We start from the raw sequence: 15316 nt of genomic DNA on the forward strand, positions 1-15316 counted from the left end.
ATCTTGGCAAAATAATTTTCCTTTGGAATATCTCGCAGCCGCTTTATAAAAGTGCCTTTGAAAGAAAAAGTTCTGTATGTGGCTTTTATTTCCTGGCAGCCGCTCAATCCAAGGATATATCTTGCTACCATCCGGATTTAAAAACAGATTGTTCTCGTCATCCAGCAGACATTTCACAACACGGCGGGCGTAGAGAAATCCCTTTCACCGACCCTGGCTGCTGACCTTGTTCATCCTCGCAGTCGAGGCGGGCCCGTAGCAAAGGCCACTACCATCCTTCTGTCATAGGGTCACAATTGAACAGCCGGTGGGCGCTTCAAACACTGGATTCTCTCCAAGTCTCCACAAACTGACAGTGAAGCGCCTCTCCCTGCGAGTCGGGGTCGTTTACTAAGGTGTGTCAGACACCTTTTTTACACCAAACAGCGCAAGTTACCCTCGATAACTCACAAACGACCACTCCATCGTGCTGGGTTCAAATCTTTAATGGAGACAGAATTGCATGACGCGTTTCGCCTAACGGCTTAATCATATGCAGCTTTCACATGGGATATATATATATATATACATATATACATATAGAAAATTATATAATTATACATATATACATAAAATGTAATATCTATAAAATATATAACATAAAGTTAAAAGTTCCATAGAACTGAAGACAGGACCATAGAAGCCTTAAAGGGAGAATTCACTTTAGTAACATATCATAGTCATTATAATGGTCCACATTCCAGCCAATCAGGCAACAGCACCCTCTAGAACCTTCTCCTCAGAAGCTCAAGCCCTCAGATTTTCTACTGCACGTCGTGTGAAGGGAGTCTCCCTGAGCTCTGCTCAGTTTCTTCAACTCTTTTGCTTACTTCAACTCTGAAGATGTCTACAACTAAAAAATCCTTGTTTGGACCGTGTTCGTCCTGTGGAAAGCTTCGCCTGTTTCATGAAGATCCTCACAGTAAGTGTATTTACTGTCTTTATCCGGACCATGAAGTTAAGAATTGCAAGTGCTGTAGGACCTTCTCCTCAAAGACACTGAAGGATAGAGAGGCCCGTCTCCTTCTGTGGCTACAGAAGTTGAAGACTTCCGAAGGTGCAGTTTCTGACGTGGAAAGCGTGTCTTTTTTCCAGTCTAAAGCCTCTGTCAAGCGTGGGTCAGAGACTGAAATGCCATCTCCTTTTCTAAAGAGAAAGAAGCTCGTCAACGCTTCTAAATCTGTCTCCCCACGGGATTTGCAAGCTTCCACGCCTATGGGACCTGGTTCTCAGGCGTCGCAATCCCAAGCTGTGCCCTCGTCATCGAAATTGGGCGCCAGCTCATCGACGGGACCGTCAACGCGTCCGTCGATGACGATGAGATCCGTCAACGCTTTGCTAACGTTGACGACGACATGTTCTATGTCTACGAAGACTACCACGACGACAACTACCTCGTCGTCGACGCTTCCAGAGGTGAGGCCTATTTCATCTATTTTGAAGATTTCGTCGACGGCCGTTAAACCAGCCTCGTCGACGCCTGGGCTGAAGCATTCATCATTGAATTTACACGTCCTTCGCCGACGGCCTCTTCTTCGTCGACAACGACATCTTCGTTGACGGCCAAGACCTCGTCGATGGCCAAGACCTCGTCGATGGCCAAGACCTCGTCGACGGCCAAGACCTCGTCGACGGCCAAGACCTCGTCAACGGCCAAGACCTCATCGACGGCTGCACCCTCGTCGACGATTACGTTGACGGCAAGATCCTTGTAGACAGTGCCGTCTACGCCGACAGTTCCTCATGCGTCGACGACTTCATCTTCGTCGACGACTCGGAAATCTACGTCAACTAAGGAGAAGATATTACCTCCATTGAGTACTCCATTGCCTTCTGCTGCCATCTCGTCGACGGGACCGTCGACGACGCAACATTCACTCGCGACTACTTTCACAGTGGTTACAGCTTCAGTGGTGAAACGGCCTGTCCTATGACGGAAACTCTGCCAACAAAGTTATTTGAGTCTGCAGACGACGATTCTGATGACGGTTCCTATGTCAATGAAGTTTTTCGCCTGCAAATAGTCCATCTGAACTCAATAGCAAGTGCCAGGAGGAAGATGAGGAGTATGAGGAGGAAGGATGTGCTCTCTTTCCTGTCCAGGTTGCTCATTCTGAGGCACCACATGTGCATGGTATGACTCAAATACCGTCTGCTCTGGTGACCAACTTGCAGAGTATGTTGGACGATTATAATCGCAGGTTCCCTCCACCTGCGTCTACCTCACCAACTCTTCAACCTGCGGTGCCAACACCCATACATGCGGAGATGCCACAGTCGCCAGTCCAACAGCAGCAAGATACTGATGATGACGCGGACGTCAATCAAGACACTGATCAAGATGATGTCCTCACGGATTGGGATGATAATAGAGCTCAAACACCATCTACGCCACCGACATCGCCTTTGCCTTTCCCGCCGGTGGACATTGGAAGCTTCCATAACTTAATGGTGCATGCTGCCAAACGCTTCCATTTACCCTTAGAGATGCTGCAAACGGATTGCTTCCTCTACGACTTCAAAGATCAGCCTCTTAAACAGACTCATACTATCCCAATTATTGATTTTATTTGGCAGGAAGGCCTTAAAATTATGGCACGACCAAACTCCATCCCAGCTGTGTTGCCACGTTTAGACAAGAAGTACAAGGCGCCTGCAGACTCTCCAGTATGCCTTGTCTCTCACCCCAAGGCGGATTCCGTTGTAACGCAGGCTGCCCAGAAACGTTCAAGGAATCCGGCCACTCCTCTCACCTCCCCTCCAGACCAAGAGGGATGCCGGTTTGACTCTATTGGTAAGAAGTTTACCACCATGGCTGCCACAACGGTCAGAGCGGCGACATCCCTGGCCATCCTCGGGAGATATGACCGCCAGATGTGATCTGAGATCGCGGCCTTGATTAATCAGCTCCCAGATTCCGTCCGAACCGAGGCCCAGACGATAGTCCAGGAGGGAGAAAAAATCTCTGCAGAGATTATAGACTGTGCTGTCGACATCTCGTCAACAGGCTTTAGACAACTTGCTGGAGACGCCGTTTTACGACACCAGGGCTGGCTCAAATCAACAGCTTTTCGGCCCGAGGTGCAGGCGAGAATTCTTGACTTGCCATATGATGGGGATTCACTCTTTGGCAAGCATGTTGACGACGCTCTTGAATCCATTAAAAAGGACACAGATACAGCTCGTTCCTTAGGAAGCCTCCAGTACAGGAAACAGCCTTTTCGTCGAGCAAGTGGCAGAGGTGGCTCCTCAAATTTTCGTGGCTCCTCCCAGTATCGCTCCTCTGGTGACAACAAGCAAAGGTACACCTATCAATCTCAGAATCGCCAGTCCGATTCAAGGCCTTATCGAAGGAAGAATAATTACAGAGGGGGAAACACCTACAAAAAGCAGTGACTTCCCCAACAAGTGTTCTCCGACTCTGAAAATTGGAGGTCGAATCTCCCAAAACTTCTCCAACTGGTCTTATATCACCTCGGATCGTTGGGGCCCGGATGTCATCTTGAAATGACATGTTCTCGAGTTTACAAAATTTCCACCCGCCCGTCAACCTTCTGGTCCCCCACCACCTCATTTCAAAGATCTGTTGGCTCAAGTCAAGATCATGATAAGAAAGGGGGCTGTCGAAGTGGTTCCTCGAGCTCAACAGGGCAGGGGCTTTTATTCCCGCTTCTTTTTAATCAAGAAGAAATCGGGAGAATGGCGCCCCATTCTGGACTTACGAGCCCTCAACAAATTAATCAAATGACAAACTTTCCAAATGTTGACCCTCCTGGAAATTTTGCAATACCTCAATCCCGGAGAGTTCCTCTCCACTATCGACCTCCAAGATGCATATTTCCATGTGCCAATACATCACAAACAAAGGAAATATCTTCGCTTCACTGTCGGAATGAAGCACTTTCAGTTCAAGGTGTTGCCTTTCGGCCTTTGATCAGTGCCGAGAGTCTTCACGAAGATCATGGCACCAGTCGCGCTTCCCTTCGCCTACAAGGCGTTCAATTTTACCCTTATCCAGACGACTGTCTAATAAAAGCTCAGACACGTCGAACAGCAAGACAGCATACTCAGACCTGTCTGTCACTTTTTCACAAATTAGGCCTTTCCGTGAATCAGGAGAAGTCTCATTTTCGCCCATCACAACAGAGAATATTTCTAGGAGCCTTAATCAATTCTCGTCTGGCGCAGGTGTTTGTGTCCCAGGAGTGACAACTTTGCATATTCAAGATGGTCGCTTTTCTCAAATCTAAAAAAGTCAGTTTCTGTCCGGATCTTCAAATCTTTTCTGGGCATGGCCTCCTCTTGCATACAAGAGAGTCATACAGGAGGAGGTGGACAAACAATGGAAACAAGTTTCAGGGTCGTTCAACGACAAACTCTTCCTGACCCCCCGCATTCAATCAGCTTTGGAATGGTGGGCTCATCTTCCAAATATCGATGTGGGTCGGCCCTTCCAGGAAACACCTCCTTCACACATCCTCACGACGGATGCTTCCTTAGAGGGTTGGGGGGCACACCTCGAAGGCATGTCAGTCAAGGGCAAGTGGACGACAGCTCAACACAGATGGCATATAAATCTTGGCCATCTTCCTTGCCCTGAAATCTTTTGGGATTCTGATACAAGGCCAATCACTGCTGGTGCGGACAGACAACACCACCATCATTCACTACCTCAACAAGCAGGGAGGTATGAGGTCTCTCCTGCTTTCCAAACAGGCGCAAGAAATCTGGAATTGGACGATTCAACACCAGGTTCACCTCACCGCAGTTCACGTGCCGGGCGTTTCCAACACTCTTGCCGACTGTCTCAGCAGATCTCTGGTGGTCAATCATGAGTAGGAAATCACCAACCCACTCTGGAGTACATCTTTCACCAGTGTGGACATCCACAGATGGATCTGTTTGCAACTCCAACCAACCGCAAATGCCTACGCTTTGCAAGTCGGCATCCCCACAGAGAGTCGAGCGGGAATGCATTTTCGATCAATTGGTCGAGCGAATTCGTCTACGCTTTTCCCCCGCTCCCTCTCGTTCCACGCCTCCTGCACAGGATGAAGCTCCAACCATGCCACGTCATTCTGATTCCGCCCAGCTGGCCACGTCGCCCGTGGTTCTCGGACCTCCTACTGTTGTCTCAGTGCGATCCGATACCTCTTCGCTCTCTGCCTCACCTGCTCACCATGAACAAGGGGCCGATTTGCCATCCCTATCCGGCTTATCTCCAACTGCATGCTTGGAACCTGAACACAATGAGTTTGCAGGTCTGAATATCTCTCCGGAGTTCAGGAAGGTGCTGGCTCATGCACATGCTCCTTCCACCATCAAAACTTATCAATTGAAATGGAAGCGTTTTTGTGTCTGGTGTCAAAAAGAAGCCCTTGATCCAATGCACGCCAAGCCGGTACAAATCCTGCCTTTCTTCTTATCTCTAGCGAAGTCAGGACTTTCTCATTCCACTCTTAAAGTCTTTCTGGCAGCAATTTCCCGCTTTTGGCATGATGGCACCACCACTCTGTATTCCACTCGGATCATTCGACAGTTCTTCAGAGGCCTCTTTCGAATGTGTCCGCCCATACATCGTCCGTCGCCTTCTTGGCGCCTGAATCTGGTTTTATCTCAGCTCCTCCTACCTCCCTTTGAGCCCATCCATTTAGCGGACTTAAAATTCCTTACGTGGAAGGTAGCTCTTCTACTTGCCCTTACGTCATCAAGGCGAGTAAGTGACATCCAAGCATTCACGATACAACCTCCATTTCTTAAATTCTCTAAAGACACTGTTACTTTACGGACAAATCCAAAATTAATTCCCAAAGTTCCTTCGGATTTCCACCTGAATGAGCCCGTCATTCTCAGAACTTTGTTCCCCAACCCTCAGTCTCCTGCTGAGCGTTCTCTCCATTCCTTGGATTTAAAACGTTGCCTGAAATTCTACATCCAGCGCACCGCTCCTTTTCGAAAGTCAGACCAGCTCTTTGTAGCTTATGGCCGAGTTTGTAAAGGACAGGCAGTCACTAAACAATCTATTACGAGATGGATCTCTTCTGCCATTTCTTTCTGCCATTGCCGTGCAGAAAAGCCTCTCTCTGCTCAGGTGGGGGCACACTCCACAAGGGCTGTGGCATCATCTACCGCCCTCTTTGCTGGAGTGCCTCTGTGCCAGATCTGCAGAGCTGCAACGTGGTCGAGCAGACACACGTTTACGAGGCACTATTGTCTGGAGTCAGCTGACGCCGTGGATGCTGCTGTGGGCCAAGCTGTGCTATGAAATCTTTTTAACGAAGGTGAGCCTCTGTTGCTTCCCGCCTCCTGTCATAAAAGGTTTTTTAAATTATGTTTCACTGTATGCTATTTTAATAATACTATAGTGTTACTTTTCTGTTTTGAACTGCCTTTTATTACTCATATATTACTTTACTGCTTTCTACTCTTATTCAAGCATTGAAATCTATGAAAGACTCCCCTAACACTGGTGAAGAACATTAGTTACTTACCTGTAAACTGTGGTTCTCCAGTATTGGTGTCTTTCATAGATTCACATGCGACCCACCCTTCCTCCCCTCAGAGGCTCTCTTCTCCTCATGCACTCATGGTCACTTTGGTGCTACGAAAATCTGAGGGCTTGAGCTTCTGAGGAGAAGGTTCTAGAGGGTGCTGTTGCCTGATTGGCTAGAATATGGACCATTATAATGACTATGATATGTTAATAAAGTGAATTCTCCCTTTAAGGCTTCTATGGGCCTGTCTTTAGTTCTAAGGTACCTTTAACTTCATGTTATATATTTTATAGGTATTACATTTTATGTATATATGTATAATTATATAATTTTCTATATGTATATATATTTTAACCAAAAAATCGCCGCACTCGCCTTGGTTTTCAGTTTGCAGTTTTATTATTCAAAACGTGACAACACCTACGCGTTTCGAACCGTAGTTCGTGTTCACGGTAGCCAATTTGTGTAGTCCCTTCATTGTTTTAATACACTTATGCCTGTAAGGCACGCCCCTGAGTTTTGGGGCATGCTGGGACATGTAGTTTTACTTTGTTTTAAGCCAACACAATTTACAGTGTAAGTCATGAGGATTCGCTGCATTGGGGCGAGTTTTAGCGCTACAACATCTCAAAGCGGGCCCTCTGTTAGCCAGGGCAAATTACGCTTTGTGACGCACATGATGACACGTGCGTGTTGAGTCGGCCACCCGATTGACGGGGGGCTGGCTCACATGATGTGTAGCTTCTATGGAGATGCTCCATTTTAAATAAAGGGCTGAGTGCCCTACGTCCCCAAGTTTAGCGCCCACCCATGACTGTCTTGTGAGAAATTAATTTGGCAAAATTAGAGGATCAAATAAATGCTTAACAAATAACATAATGCAACTCTGTTATAGTGTCAGTGATGAGTCTAAATAAACACACATATTCCGTATTAAAGGAAAGTGGAAAAGAAGAGTCCCAACTTAGCTAATCATAAGGATCATTAGTAATATCCTTCATATGTGTACATAAAGTTCCTCATCGCCATTGAGGCCTCCAGGTTGTTTGGTCTTGAACCTCATGATCAACTTTGATTCAAGTCTTCTCAGTTGTTGAATACGGTTGCCACCTCTTTCATTTGGTGCGATCATGGCTAAACCAAAATATCTCACATCCTGCCATGTTCTATTGTCATGATGGGCAAGATGTTTCGCGATGGCATATGAGTTGTCATGATTCTGGATGGCACGGATGTGTTGTAAAATCCGTATTTTCAGGGAACAAGTGGTGCTACCAATGTAGGATTTTCCACAAAAACATTGGATCATGTACACTACGAAGGAAGAGTCACAGTTGATATTGCCTTTGATTATAAAGTTCTTGCTACTTGCATCTTTGAGGCTTTTCATATTTCGGCCTATTTTGCATGCTTTGCAATTTGGGCATTTGTTGAAGCCTTGTTTTCTCATTTCCAACCATGATGGTACTTTTTTGTATTCAAAGTGACTTTGGGTCAGCTCATCTGCTAGATTGCGTGCCCTTCTATAGGAGACCAATGGGTAGTCTCCTATCGTTGTCCCAATGTCCGGGTCTTTTTTAAGTACTGGCCAGTACTTTTTCATTGCATTTTGAATTTTGTGACTTTCTTTGCTGAATGTCATTATCATCCTTGGTTGGTTAGATTTGTCATATTCAGCTTGTTGCGAAGGCACGGGATGTTCCTTAGGTATCAGTGTTTCTGCTCTGGTTTTGCTTCTTGCTCTTATTTCACAATTTCTTAAGTCCGCTTGTTTGTACCCTCTTTGTCTGAAGCGTTCTTTTGTTTCTTTGAACTTTAATTCCATCTCCTTTTCTTCCGAACAATTTCTTTTCATCCGTAAGAGTTCTCCGTACGGAATGCTTTTCACAAGTTTTTGAGGGTGGAAACTTAATCCGTGCAGGATGCTGTTTGTGGCTGTCTCTTTCCTGTGAACAGTTGTTTGAATTTTGTTTCCTGCAATGTATACTTTGGTGTCAAGAAATACAATTTCTTTAGAATTGATGGTATACGTGAACTTCAGTCCTTCTGAATTCTGGTTGAGGATATTAAAGAAGGTGACAAATTCATTTTCACTGCCCTTCCACAAGAGGAACAAATCATCTATGAACCGTAGCCAAAGTGCTACTTTGGCCATATGCTGTTCGTTTTCTTCCCTCCAAGCCACGCATTTCTCCCACCAACCCATGGTGAGATTAGCGTAGCTTGGAGAAAAGGAAACTCCCATTGCTGTTCCGCAACATTGTTGGTAGATGGTTTTATTGAATATGAAGATGTTATTGTATAAGCAAAGGCTTATCATTTCTGTAATCATTTTTGAATGTTCTCTTTGGGAGATCGGTTGCTGGTCCAGAAAGTATCTCATTGCTGCGAGACCAATGTTGTGGTCTATTGACGTGTAAAGTGAGACCACATCGATCGTCACCAATAGGTAGTCCGGTTGCCATTCGGTTTCCATTAGCGTGCGAATAAAATCGCCAGTGTCTTTTATGTGTGAGCTGAGAGTAGGTACTATCGGAGCAATGAAAAAATCTACGTAGCTAGACACGTTCTCGTACAGGCCTCCACAACTGGAAATTATTGGCCTCCCAGGAGGATTATTCAGAGTCTTGTGTACTTTTGGTAAAAAGTAAATTGTCGGGAGGATCGGATTGTCAACCATCAAATATTTCTTTTCACTGTCTGTGATGAGGCCCTTTGAGAACCAGCCATCTAGCTTGGTTTGTAGTTCAAGTTTCATGTCTTCAGTTGGATTTTTCTTGAGTACTGTGTAATTCTTTTTGTTGGTTAATTGACGCATGGCTTCTTCTACATAATTTGCTTTATCCAGGATCACTATATTCCCGCCCTTGTCCGCAGGTTTTATTTCAATTTGGACATTATTTTTGAGACTCGAAATGGCTTGGCGTTCTCCAATCGTTAGGTTTTCTTTCCTATTTTTGTTGACGTTTTTCGGCATTTCTTCAATCTCATTAGTCACTAGTTCGTGAAAAATGTCAATTTTATTGCCGGGATATAGGATCGGGCAAAATTTGGATTTTGGTTTGAAAGTCGTGGGTTGTCTTGCGTTGGTTCGAATGTTCATTTCATCCAGTACTTGTGTGTCAGAGATGTTTGTTTGTTCCATTTCATTCGCCAGTTCATGAGCTACTCTTAGACATGGAATTTCTGAGATTGAGTATTCAGTATTTGTGACACTCTGTTCTCTGTCTTGTGGCACAGTAGGTCTACTAATGTTCCGTTTGGAAAATAATTTTTTCAACTTTAATTTTCTTGTGTATTTATATAAGTCTATTTTGGTTTCTATTAGGTCATGATGAGTCTCTGGACAGAAGGAAAGCCCCTTGTTTAGTAATTTCGTTTCTGAAATTGTTGGATTGTACTTAGAAAGATTAATTACTAAGTTGGGGGTCTGGTTGCATTGTGATTCTATTTCCTCCTGTTTGTCCGGGCTCTGAGGTTGTAACGGCTTCCATCCACGTTTGCCGCGTCTGGTTTTGCGCTGGCGTTTCCTGGGGCTTGAGTTTTTCTTCCTCTTGGTCGATTCTGGTACTGCCCTCTGCCTCTGGTATTGCCTTGAGGAGTTTGCTGCACATGATAGAGCAGCTGAATTTCGTCTAAAAAAGACATTTTGCGTAGACCTGGGCGTCTTTGTTCGCCTTCACTCCAATCAGATTCCGAACCGCTTGTTTGTTCGCCTGGGGTTGGTATTCCTGTTGCCCATTGCTGTTTGTAAATGTCATATTTCCTAGCAAATGTTAGGATTGTGCCATATTTGTAGTCATCCTTATCACGGCGGAATTTACGTTCTTTGCGGTTTTGTACATCCTCTTCATGATTGTCTAAATTCTTTTCCATTTCGCTCCTTAGTTTTTTGATCGTGCCACTTTCTTCGTTCAGAGCCGTTATTTTCGATTCTATATCTTCAATTCTTTTATGTAGGTCCTCAACTTCGATTCTTGCATATTTTATAATTATGAGCATCATGTTTTTTGAGCAGCTCATGTTGTTGTTGCCCCATTCTTCGAGCATTTCGGGTTTTGTGTCAGGGTGGTTTGGCAAGGTGAAAATACGCAAACCCCTGGGTACCATTTTCAGTTCAACATATTTTTCTAGTGTCAGAATTTCCCATTCTCTGGAGATCTCTTTTCTCATCAGTTTTTCCAGTTGGGAGAATAGCACTTTGCAATTGGTTGTGACCGGTTGCGGTACTATCACTGTTTCGTCTCTGTTTTCTGGAGTTACATCAGTTTGAAAAATACTTTCTGCTTTTGTGACTCTTTTGACTCTTCTGTCCTCCATTATTATTCTCGTTTCCACTGTCACTTTAAGTCGAGTTGCAAATATTCGTTAATGATTTACGGCTTGAGTAGGGACGTTTTCACTGTTGGCTGGAATGTTCGTAATCAAGAAGGTGGGTAATTTGTAGAATACCCCTTGTCACTTTTGGTTACTGCAACCCAGGGACGGAGACACAAAGCAGGTACCGAAAGTTTAAACAATTCTTGTTGAATATTATTTTGTTGGCTTGTGTCTCGTGTCGCTGCGCCTAGCTTGGCCAAAGATATCGATGTTGCGTGTCTCTTACCTGGGAGACTCCCGGTCCGCGCTGGGTCCTCCGACTCAGCGCGTTCGGCGCTCGACCTGGTAGACCACGATGTTGTTGTCTCTGCCGGTTTCAGTCACGAGGCAGATCCTGACGCTGTTAATCGGTCCGCGGTCAATCCGCGAGAGAAGATTTAGGCGGGCTCTCCGCTGTATGTGAATACGGCATACAACTTGTCCTGTCGCAGCGGGAGCGCCGTTACAGCCGGTGCTTGCGATGGGACCAGGGCAGTATCCCAGATTTGTATTTTAACCAAAAAATCGCCGCACTCGCCTTGGTTTTCAGTTTGCAGTTTTATTATTCAAAACGTGACAACACCTACGCGTTTCGAACCGTAGTTCGTGTTCACGGTAGCCAATTTGTGTAGTCCCTTCATTGTTTTAATACACTTATGCCTGTAAGGCACGCCCCTGAGTTTTGGGGCATGCTGGGACATGTAGTTTTACTTTGTTTTAAGCCAACACAATTTACAGTTTACATTTGAGATGTCATCAGTGATGTCATCAGTGATGTCACTGACCATGTCATGAATGATGTAATATGTGACATCATCAGCAGTGGATTGCGGGTGCGCAATATATAGTTAGTGCAACTAACTATATATGGAATTTCAATGGTTTTGTGTGAGTAAAATAAGGTTTTGTAAATGCGAATTCCTAACTATATATGGTCTATAACCTATGGTTTTTTCAGTGAATTTTCAAGGTTTTGTAAATGCTAATTCCTAACTATATATGGTCTATAACCTATGTTTTTTTCAGTGAATTTTCAAGGTTTTGTAAATGCTAATTCCTAACTATATATGGTCTATAGCCTATGGTTTTTTCAGTGAATATATATATATACATACATATATAAACATATATCATCTGTATATCTATATAAATACAAACATAAATGCATGCATACATATACTTATATGCATACAGATGCATGTTATTTACATGAAAGTTGAAAAAACACTAATAAAAGCAAAGCTAAAAAGCCACCTCATTACAAACAGAATGGCTTTAACTTAAACGAGAGCGAGATCTATTGCATTTTCAATGCTTGTTTACTTTGGTTCCATCAAGAAGGCATTCAGATGTGTCACACATTTGCCATAAATTCTGAATGTTAGCACTCTAGTTGCACATTAGACAGGGCCGGTCCTAGGCATGGGCGGTATGGGCAGCTGCCCAGGGCCTTGCGCTCAGGGGGCCCACTGCCGGCCCCGCAGAGGAGCAGTAAGGCACTTAGAGGGGCCTCACATCTTCCCTTTCGCCCGGGGCCTCAGAAGGTCTCAGAAGGCCTAGGACCGGCTCTGACATTAGATCACTGTAGTAAAGCTACTGCTCACCAGGGACGTCTGCTGCTGGTATTCAAAGTGCATGTTTCAGTCTGCATGTCAGAATCTTTTTAATGAAATAGAAAAGGATTTGAGAAGTCACTCAAAATGATCCTTAATTTTTCTTTCTGAAGCACTAATCATACTTTCTATGGCAAAATTAACCACCTCATGTTGTTCCTTTTTAAATTGAGTGTTTTCAGACTTACCACTTCATTCCAATCAAGATGGCTTCTGGTGTGCCATACTTTTGTCATAAGTAAGACTGTTAGCGCTCTAGTTGTTCTTTAGAACACTCTGGGACATTCTGTCATTGGGCTATACTTGGGGTACATCTGGGTGATATTTGGGCTACATTTAGGCTCTTTTGTCTCTGGTGGCCATCTTGGGAGACTGTATGTCAGAATTTTTTAATGAAATTGAAGAGGGTTTGAGAAGTCACTCAAAATGTGCCCTAATTTTTCTTTCTGCAGCACTAATCATAATTCATATGGCAAAATATACCCCCTCATTTTGTTCCTTTTTAAATTAAATGTTTTAAGAGTTACCACTTTATTCCAATCAAGATGGCTTCAGGTGTGCCATACCTTTGTAATAAGTAGGACTGTTAGCGCTCTAGTTGTTCTTTAGAACACTCTGGGACATTCTGTCATTGGGCTATACTTGGGCTACATCTGGGTGATATTTGGGCTACATTTGGGCTCTTTTGTCTCTGGTATTTTCACAGAACAAGGGAAAACCCAAAAGGAATAACACTAGGGTCCTTGGGCAGTAGTATATTTTACAGAACAGAGGACCCTAGTAATTTAGGGATCAACGGAATGATAGACATATACTAGATAGTATATATGACTTCTGTCCAGCCGGACAGAGTTTTTTTTATTTTTCAATTCTTCAGTTTAAGAGTGTAAATATAATGTTTATACAAAAGTGGGCACAGCCTGTGACCCACAAAGGACAAGACAAAACATATGACAAAACAATTATGTAAAAGCGCACAAAAGCGGTCTGTACTATTAATTTGTTTTACAGACTAGAATTAAATCGTAGCAACCCATTGTTTTACACAGTATGTGAATTCCAACAAACATATGGTGCAATAAGGTCGACGGCGTTTCGATGCAATTACTAAATACATGCATCATCATCAGGACAAAAACTGGTGTGTCAAGTTTGTCTTGAGAGTTTTTTTTTTTTTCAATATCATTACCCCTATGGCAATTTACATAATGTTAAATTAACATTTAAAGAAAAAAGGAAAGAAAATAGGAGAAAAACATAAACAGAGAGATAATCATTAGAGCTTGACTAGGCATAAGTACATTTTACAGTCCACATAATCTACCAGCAAAATTCTCAGTGCTGTGGCGAAGTGGTAATTACTATAAATTGATCACGTATAGACTGTGTGAGTTCTTGGCACATGCTTGTGACCATTCAGTGAGAAAATAGTGACAAATTTCAGTTTGTTACAGTGTGGCTTCATGAGACCAGACAGTGAGCGAATTGTGTGAGTTTCGACGTATTTGATTTGACACATGCAAAGGGAGAGACATGTGATATTCGACGCATTTAGTTTTACACATGCTTAGGATCTGGCATAATAGACAAGTGGCGATTTGCAGTGATTGTCCATATTTCATGAAAAAACGGCGCAGTGAAAGGGCTCGTGATTGACACATGCAAAAAGAGGAACATGTGATATTCGGCGCATTTAGTTTTATACATGCTTGTGATCTGGCATAATGGGCTAGTGGCGATTCGCAGTAATTGTCAATGTTTCATCAAAAACGGCGCAGTGAGGGAACTTAAGCGCAATGTGATTCATTTAAACAACCCGATGCCAAAAGGGTTGTTCTTAAGTATTACCTTATGTAAGCATAATAGCAATCCTGGGGGTACTGTCATAGCGGTTAAAAGCTGTGGAGAGCCAAGGGCTATCTGTCAATTTGTGCCCAGGTGTGAGAGATTATGGTAATGTCTGCTCACATCGACTTCGCCGGTAATTTTATATTGGGAACTAAGGGGAAGGAAGTACAAAGATTAGCCGAGGGAATTGCAAACACGACGGAGTCCCTTTCGTATGCTGTCTGTTCTCAGGATCCAGTGCAGCTCCTCCTTGTTTAAGATTTGCGAAATGTCTGCTCCTCTTGGGGGAGCCTTGACCTGTGTAATTACAGTCCATGTAAAGTCGTTTTCAGAATGCCCTTTTTCCTTGAAATGTTCTACCAGTGGTGCATTTGCAGTTTGACAACGAATTCGACTTCGATGTTGTCCCATTTGCAGCTTGATCTTCTGGCTGGTCTGTCCTATATATATCATCATGCAAGGACAAAAAATTGCATACACTACATTTTGTGAATTGCAGTTTGTAATCCTGAGAACAGACAGCATACGAAAGGGGCTCAACAGAGTTGAGGATTGGACCTCTTTGCTTTAACATAACTTTTGGGTTCCAGCCTTACTGAGTCAGTATTTCTGTAAATATGTCCTTGTCACAAAATGTATATTATGATATAATTTTAGACTGCTCACTGAGCACTTTTCTTCACTTGGGTCACTTCGCCTTCACCACTCTAAGATGGCCGTCATAATCACTAGTCCGTCTTCACTTTCACCATCCGTTTTTTAACCTCGATCAATAATGTTCGTATAATTAATACCATTGACCTTGCCGGCTCCACCGAGCCGCTTTCCGCCCCGCATATTATATGCATACTGATTGTATATTGGAATCATGTCCAGCACCGAGCATATTGACCACTTCAAGATGGCCGCCAAAGTCGAGGGACTCCCAGTTTTAGTCCTCCCTTTATTATAACCACTTGGTTC

This window comes from Lissotriton vulgaris, chromosome 6 (genome assembly GCF_964263255.1).
Source record: "Lissotriton vulgaris chromosome 6, aLisVul1.2, whole genome shotgun sequence".
NCBI classification, from domain to species: Eukaryota; Metazoa; Chordata; class Amphibia; order Caudata; family Salamandridae; genus Lissotriton; species Lissotriton vulgaris.